This window comes from Lepus europaeus, unplaced genomic scaffold (genome assembly GCF_033115175.1).
Source record: "Lepus europaeus isolate LE1 unplaced genomic scaffold, mLepTim1.pri SCAFFOLD_106, whole genome shotgun sequence".
Taxonomy (NCBI): domain Eukaryota; kingdom Metazoa; phylum Chordata; class Mammalia; order Lagomorpha; family Leporidae; genus Lepus; species Lepus europaeus.
Window position 1 is genome coordinate 32,501 of NW_026909024.1, and position 7,708 is coordinate 40,208.

A 7,708-nucleotide genomic window follows, 5' to 3' on the forward strand; every position below is an offset into this window, starting at 1 on the left:
CAGCCCTTCCCAGCCCCCGCACTCGTCCAGCCGGGCCGGACCACGCCGCGACCGCTCGACACACCTGGCACACACCACCCCACAGGGGGTGGCAAGCACGCAGGCATGCGCCCGCCAAGCCGATACCCCCCACACACGTGGGGACGGCACGACACCGGCAGCCTCCCTCCAGCGAGGCGAAGCACGCACGGGTCTCCCCTTCTCTTACCGCCTCGACCCCCCAACACTCCCAAGGGGCACAGGCAGCAGCCAGAGGCAGCCACAGCAGCGACACCCGGGAGAGGGCACTGGGGGGACAGGAGCAACACCACCACTCGGCTTCAGGCACCTGAGGCACAACCTGGACCGCTCCAGGGGCACCGCACAGGCTCGCGTGGAGTCAAGGCTCCACAGCCACAGCCCACGACAGGGCGACAGCGAGGGATGCCCGCCACGTCACAGGACCCCAGCACCCCCCCGCGCGCAAAAGCACGGGGACAGCAGAGGTCGGGCCGGTTTCCGCACCCCTGCTACCCACACACCACCCACGGGTGGGGAAGGCAGAACGAGGGGCCCGCAGGCCAGAACGAGAGGCTCGGCAGCGTTCGCCATGAACGGCCGTCCCTCATCTGGAGCAGCTTAGGTCCGGCCCAGGAGAGCACCACAGCACCACATCGGTCACAGTCAGCTCGGAGTTTTAACACGTGGAGTGAGGGCGGGGGGCACGACCCGGCAAGGACAGCCACCAGTGGGGCCCGCTGCAGCCTCGCCGGCCCCCGCCTCCCACTGCAGGCGGTAGACAACCCCAGCGGAGAACGCCTGACACGCACACGTGTGGCATGAAGCCACCCCTCATCGAGGTCCTTTCAGTCAGAGGGTTGTCACAACCACCAGGCGATCGGCTCACCAGCGGCAAGGAGCGCACGCGGGTAGAGGACCCGACGCCCGCCTCACCCCCACCGCCCTCGGGCACCATAGGCCGGAGGTGGCATCACCGTCGCGGGACAACCGGGACGAACGCACACAAGCCACCGCGCGAGCCCAAGCAGGTGGCTCTCAGAAAGGAGCACGGTCGAGCACCAGCCCACTGGAAGCCCACTTTGTCCCCGTGTCCCCAACGCACGTCCGGAGTCCCCTCTCTCTGGCGACAGTCACCAGAGAACAGCGTGTCAGCACTTACCTGCAGGTCCAAAACCACAACTCCAAGTATAAAAATGTCCACGCGAGAGGGCACGGGGCTGATGCACTGGACACAGCCACCTCTGAGCTTGGGGACCCGGTCACTTGTCCCCAAAATGCCACCCATCTCTGTTAGAGCACACTCCTCTGCCACCTGGTCGACCTGGGGTGGGGGAGGGGGAATAGGGACATGAGCATGCCACCCGCCACCCGCCACCCGCCACCTACATCCTTAACTCACACACACACGGGCTCCAGTAGACTGGCCTCTGGCCCTCAAAAGGCAACCCAGGGGCCGGCGCCGTGGCTCAATAGGCTAATCCTCCACCTTGGGGCGCCGGCACACCGGGTTATAGTCCCGGTCGGGGCGCCGGATTCTGTCCCGGTTGCCCCTCTTCCAGGCCAGCTCTCTGCTGTGGCCCGGGAGTGCAGTGGAGGATGGCCCAAGTGCTTGGGCCCTGCACCCCATGGGAGACCAGAAGGAAGCACCTGGCTCCTGCCTTCGGATCAGCGTGGTGCGCCGGCCGCAGCGCACTGGCCGTGGCAGCCATTGGAGGGTGAACCAATGGCAACGGAGGACCTTTCTCTCTGTCTCTCTCTCTCACTGTCCGCTCTGCCTGTCAAAGGGGGAAAAAAAAAAAAAAAAAAAGCGACCTTCGATCACTCCCTGAAGGGGGACTTTGGGGAAAAAAACAAAACAAAACAAAACAAAACAAAAAAACAAAACAGTCCAGACCTTCCTTAGTGGCAAGTAGCAAGTAATTAGGGTTAGGCCCAAGTGCAGAAGGACTTCGAAGAAAGAAGAAAGAAAAAAAAAAAAAAAAAAAAAGGAAAAACAAAGTCCCAGGCCAAGGCACCCTTCCCTCTGCCGCCCACAGATCGACATCTCCGGTCGGTCTCTGCAGTTGGTGGCAGTGGTGGCAGCAGCACTACCAGTACGTAGTGTGACAGGGTGTGCTGGTCTACCCGCCAACAGTAGCGCCACCCCAGTCTAGCCACGTTCAGGCGCGAGGCGACGCCCGCCTCCCTCCACAGCCTCCGCCTGCTCACTTGCCATCCTCCAGGCCCAATCTCCGACCAATACATCAGGCCCCCAGGTCCCAGCAGGGCAGGGACAGTCCTTCCTGCAGCTTAGGGACTTTGTCACACTCTGTCTCGGGCTCCTCGGCCACTTGTCATCCCTTGCCGGCTCCGGAGCCCGCGACAGCCATATCAAGGCGGCCACCAGGTGGAGTCCAACAACCGACACCGAGGAACCAAGGGACAGCCAGCTGGATGCATCCAGGCGGCAGGGGGACGCTCAGAACGTGTTTCTCGGCTGCCCGGGGGCAGAGAGTGTGTGGAGGGGGTCGGGGGCAGGTGTCTGCATAACCACAAAGGCTGTGGGGCATAGGTGCCCACACAGCCGAGGGTTGGGACTCAGCAGGCTGGAAATCTCAGAGCATGAAGTGCCTCCCAAAGACAGGTCTGGCCTCACCTGGCTCCGGGAGTCAGCCTGTCAGACCCCCAGGGAGGGGGTCTTCGTCTTCTCTTGGCTCACGGGGTGTGTGTGGGGAGGGAGAGGGGGGCATCGGGAAGGAGGCTCATCCTCTGGCAGCACACCATCTGTGGCAGAGGCCATCCATGGGCTTCACTATTGCCTGGGATACACTCCACAGATCACTATTTACACAGAAGTTTTAAAAAACGGGGGGGGGGGGGCGAGGGGGGAGTGGAGTGGAGTGGAGTGTGTCATATTCTTATTTTTTGTATCTGTGAACTACATCGAACCTCTTCTCTTTGTATTGATATCACATTCACATAAGAATTGATGAGAATCGTGTTGCACTCAGGACCGTGCGTTCTTCCCAGTGACCCTGGGAATCTAAAGACTTCTTTAAAAAGTCCACTTGGCCACCCAAAGGTGAAGGAAGGAAAGGAAAGGAGGAAGAAAAGACAAGAGAGTGGCAGAGAGAATTAAAAAGAGGGGAAAACATTGAAAGAACACGAGAGAGAGAGAGAGAGAGAGAGAGAGAGAGAGAGAGAGAGAGAAATTGGAGTAAGAAGAAAAAAAAAGGAGGACGAACAGAAAGACAAAAACTAAGAAGAGAGAAAGAAAACGTAAAAAATGGGGAAAAGAAGGAATGGAAGTTTAGAAAGAAAACCGTGAGGACACGAGGACACGACAAAGAGAGGAAACACATGAGGGAAGGTGGGAGACAAAAATGAAACCAAAATAAGGAAGAGAGGAGAGAGCATGAAGATTTAAAAAGACGAGAGAGAAAGAGACAGAGAGACAGAGACAGAGACAGAGAGAGAGAAGGCAAGCAAGTGGGAAGAAAAAATAAGAAAGGGCAAAGAATATCAAGTCAAAGGGGGAGTGAGAAATAAAGTCGTGAGAAAGAGAAAGAAGCTAGAAGGAGACGGACAGACACACGGACGAGCGGGGAACAGCACGAGAGCAAGAGACAACAGGGAATAAACTGAGAAAGAGAACATAAAAGAAGGAAGGAAGGAAGGAAGGAAGGAAGGAAGGAAGGAAGGAAGGAAGGAAGGAAGGAAGAGAAGAAAGAAAGAAAGAAAGAAAGAAAGAAAGAAAGAAAGAAAGAAAGAGAAAGAAAGACGCCAACGGTGACCCACAGGGGACTCAGATCACCCAGGGTGGCGCCCAAGGACCCAAGAGCCGACCCCCAGTCACAGCCCGCTCCCCGCCCCCGGCCAGCTCCCCACCCTTCTCGCGGCAGCGCGGCGGCGCGGCGGCAGCGGCGGCGGCGGCGGCGGCGGCGGCGGCGCCCCAGCCCAGAGAAAAATGCCCCCCCCCCGCCGCCCACCCCACAGCAGAAAGCTCGCCTGTGCTCCACACCGCGCATGTGCTAAACAGGCCCCCAACCACTGCGCAGCCTCCACCCCGAAGCCTCGCGATACTCAGGACACTGTTTAGTCGCCAGCGCCATTTTGGCTTTCACCGGCCACCGTGCCCGATCTGATACTGTGGTCGCTAGGTGGCGCGCGAGTATCGCCGTAGAGAGCTTTGGTTCTCTCGGCGGGGGTGGGTGGGGAGGAAGGGGGGGATGACAGGGCAGAGGAGGCCGAGGGAGGAAGGTGAATGGGGAATGACACTGGGTCCCAGGCCCGTGAGTCAGCTCCAGATTCTCTCTCTCTCTCTCTCTCTCTCTCTCTCTCTCTCTCTCTCTCACACACACACACACACACCCTTGGGCCACGTTTCTCCAGGCCTGGCTCTCCAGAAATCTCATCCAATGATGAGCGGGAGGGCCTCCCGTTAGCTGGTAGCTGGGCCAGACAGGAACACAGGCACACACTCACACTCACACTCTCACTTTCTTCAATGCAATCACTGTCTCCAGCCGGGACGGCCCGCCCTCCCTCCCTAGGTAGTACTGTTATAAAGGATGGCCCAGTATCTCCTCGATGTGTGTCTCCTTCCACCACCAGGAGTTGAAAGGAAATGCGAAGGGTCACCACTGGAAGACCGGGAGGCAGGGTGGAAGCACAACAAACCTGCCCGGCTTTCTATGTTTCTTGGAGAGATACGTTGATTTATGCAATTTTTCTTTCTTTTTTATGTGAAATGCAGTGACAAAGAGAAGGATAGAGAGAGGGGGGAGAGAGGAGAGGTAGGAGAGGTGGTGGGGGAGAGAGAGAGAGGGAGAGAGAGAGAGAGAGATCTTCCATCCACTCATTCATTTCCCAAATGCCCACAGCAGCTGAGGCTGGGCTAGGCCAAAGCCAGCAGCCAGGAACTCCATCTGGGTCACCATTGTGGGTGACAAGGACACAACTACTTGGCCCATCTTCCGCTGACATTGTCTTTAACCTGTTGTGCCACAACGCTGCCTAGCTCCCACTAGCTAGCTTTAAATTTCTGTCTTTTAGCCGGCACCACGGCTCAATAGGCTCAATAGGCCAGGAGAAACATCTGGCTCCTGCCTTCAGACCAGCGCGGTGCGCCAGCCAGCGCGGTGGCCATTGGAGGGTGAACCAAAAAAGAAAAAAAAAGAAAAATAAGAAAAAAAATTTCTTTTTCTTTTCTTTTTTTTTTTTTTTTTTTTTTTTTTTTTTTTGGACAGGCAGAGTTAGACAGTGAGAGAGAGAGAGAGACAGAGACAGAGAGAAAGGTCTTACTTCCGTTGGTTCACACCCCCCCCCCAAATGGCCGCTACGGCCAGGCCAGCGTGCTGCACCAATCCGAAGCCAGGAGCCAGGTGCTTCTCCTGGTCTCCCTTACGGGTGCAGGGCCCAAGCACTTGGGCCATCCTCCACTGCACTCCTGGGCCACAGCAGCGAGCTGGACTGGAAGAGGAGCAACCGGGACAGAATCCAGTGCCCCGACTGGGACTAGGACCCAGGGTGCCAGCGCCGCAGGCAGAGGATTAGCCTAGTGAGCCATGGCGCCGGCCTCTATCTGTCTTTCTTCTAAGATCTTAGGGGAGCCAAGGACCTCTTTTGGGGGCAGAAAGGAGGTGGAATGGCAGTGGATCAGAGATGTGAAAGAAGGGAGGACAGTCTTCCAGAGAGAGCAAGGAGAGGGAGAGAGAGAGAGCGAGCACTTTACTCTGCTCCCCATCAGCAGGTAGGGGTCAGAGGAGGAAGAGAGCAGACTGGGTCTCTGGGAAACAGGACAGGAGCCTGGCCTGGCTTCCCCTTCCCAGCACATGAGCAGAAATGGCTGCACAGTGAGCAGCGTCTGGGCACACAGGATCCAGCTCAGCCCACAAGAAGCTTCTGCTCCCTCCGGTGAGGCACAGAAAGAAGCAGGGGAGAGCCAGCCACCGCACCCCAAGAGACACCGCAGCACCACTCACCCTCCCATTCCAAGAGGGGTTTTGCTCCTGAGAAGTTCTCATCCACTCTCCTCTGTGCCTGGGAAGGCACTGCCCCTAAAATGGCCTTCCAAGTGTTCCAGAGAAACAACACACCCAGTCAGACCTGTGTGTACGTGTATGCGTGTGTGTGGAGATGGAGAGAGCCCTTCAGAGCTACGTGTGTGTGTGCGCGCGCATGTGTGTGTGTGTCTGTGAGTCTGTCACAATGACATACCAAAATAAACCAGTGCACCATACACACATTTTGACTGCAGCTTGACCACCCACCCTGGAACACCAGGGCAGGGAGGGATGTCAGGTCTCTGGAACCCACCTGGGAGAAGAAGTCTTCTGGCTCCCAAGGCTCGCTCCCCTGGGACTGGGGGGGAAGATGAGGAGCAACAGATAGAAGTAGATCACAGAGAAACATCGCTCCTCAGGCGGCCTTTGAGGCCTTCCTTTTGGGGTAGATATCATTCTCTACACGTGGCAGCCAAAGCCGCAGGCACGGAGGACAATGAGAAAAATTCAGTCAAGGGAACCAAAGCACGGGCGAGAGGGGGGTTGCCTGATCAAATTAGAGGTCAGGTCTGGGCCATAGTCTCCTTAAGGGAGAAGAAGACCCAGACACTAGTTTTCTTTCTTTCTTTCTTTCTTTCTTTCTTTCTTTCTTTCTTTCTTTCTTTCTCTCTCTCTCTCTCTCTCTCTCTCTCTCTCTCTCTCTCTCTCTCTCTTTCTTTCTTTTTGAATCCAGGCACCCAAGTCAGAAAATCCACAGGGCAGTCGTGTCTACGGTTTCCTATGGGGACAAAATCCGGGGTCGATGTCGTTCAGAACAAACAACTTTCTTCTTCCACCTTTCCAGGTGAAGAAGGGGAGACTCGGGGCGGGTGGGGGTGGGGAGGGAGACCGACCGACCCCAGTCTCCAGTCTCAGATGGGCCAGCCCCATCCAAAGGCACGCCAGCAGCTTCCAAAGGAGGAAGTCCAAAGGCGCTCCGCACCCAGCCTGCGCCAAACAAGCCCCCACCCCCAACCGCCCGCTGGCCCTGGAAGTTGTGACTCCATCTTAGCTCTGCCTCACCAAACCCGTGTTCAATACTGTGGCCGCTAGGTGGTGCGCGAGCCTCAGGCAAGAGAGACTCAGCTCGGCTCGGCTCGGCTCGCGCGGAGTGAGGGCCCGGTGAAGACGAAGGGAAGCAGAAATTTCACACTGAATCCTCCCTCCTTCCTTACCTGCCTCCCTCCTTCCCCATCGACTCCACATCCACAGAGACCTGTCCAAAGAGAGTCCAGGTAGGGCTATCGACAGTATCCGCTTTATTCCCAGAAACCTCCTGCTTAAAAATAACCGGTAGTCTCAAAGATGTCTGTCACCAACCAGGTTCTCCTTCTTTTCTTTACACAGAAAGATGTATTGATTTACTCGAAAGGTAGTTACAGAGACAGTCGGCTCACTCCCACAAATGGAACTACAACAGCCTGGGCTGGGCCAGGCCAAACCCAGGAGCTTGGAACTTCATCGAGGTCTCCTGTATAGGTGCAGGGGCCCAAGCACTCAGGCCATCTTTTGCTATCTTCCCAAGCACATTAGCAGGGAGTTGGACTCTGGCATCGCAGGCAGTGGCAACCTCAGGGGCCTAGGAAGCGGTTCCTTGGTCTCAAGCCTCTGCCTGCAATGCTGGCATCCCACAGCAGCATGGGTTTGAGTGCCACCTGGTCCAGGCAGGACTGATCCAGCTTAAC

General features: G+C 56.9%; 1 long non-coding RNA gene across 1 annotated transcript; it reads right to left on the reverse strand.

The window, feature by feature from the left end:
* Positions 1–539: 539 nt before the first annotated feature.
* Positions 540–3,928, reverse strand: LOC133754468 (uncharacterized). Its single transcript, XR_009865236.1, has 2 exons — positions 3,868–3,928; positions 540–1,321 (listed from the first exon to the last, which is right to left on the reverse strand). It is a non-coding gene; the product is annotated as an uncharacterized LOC133754468 (long non-coding RNA).
* Between the last annotated feature and the right edge of the window lie 3,780 nt (positions 3,929–7,708).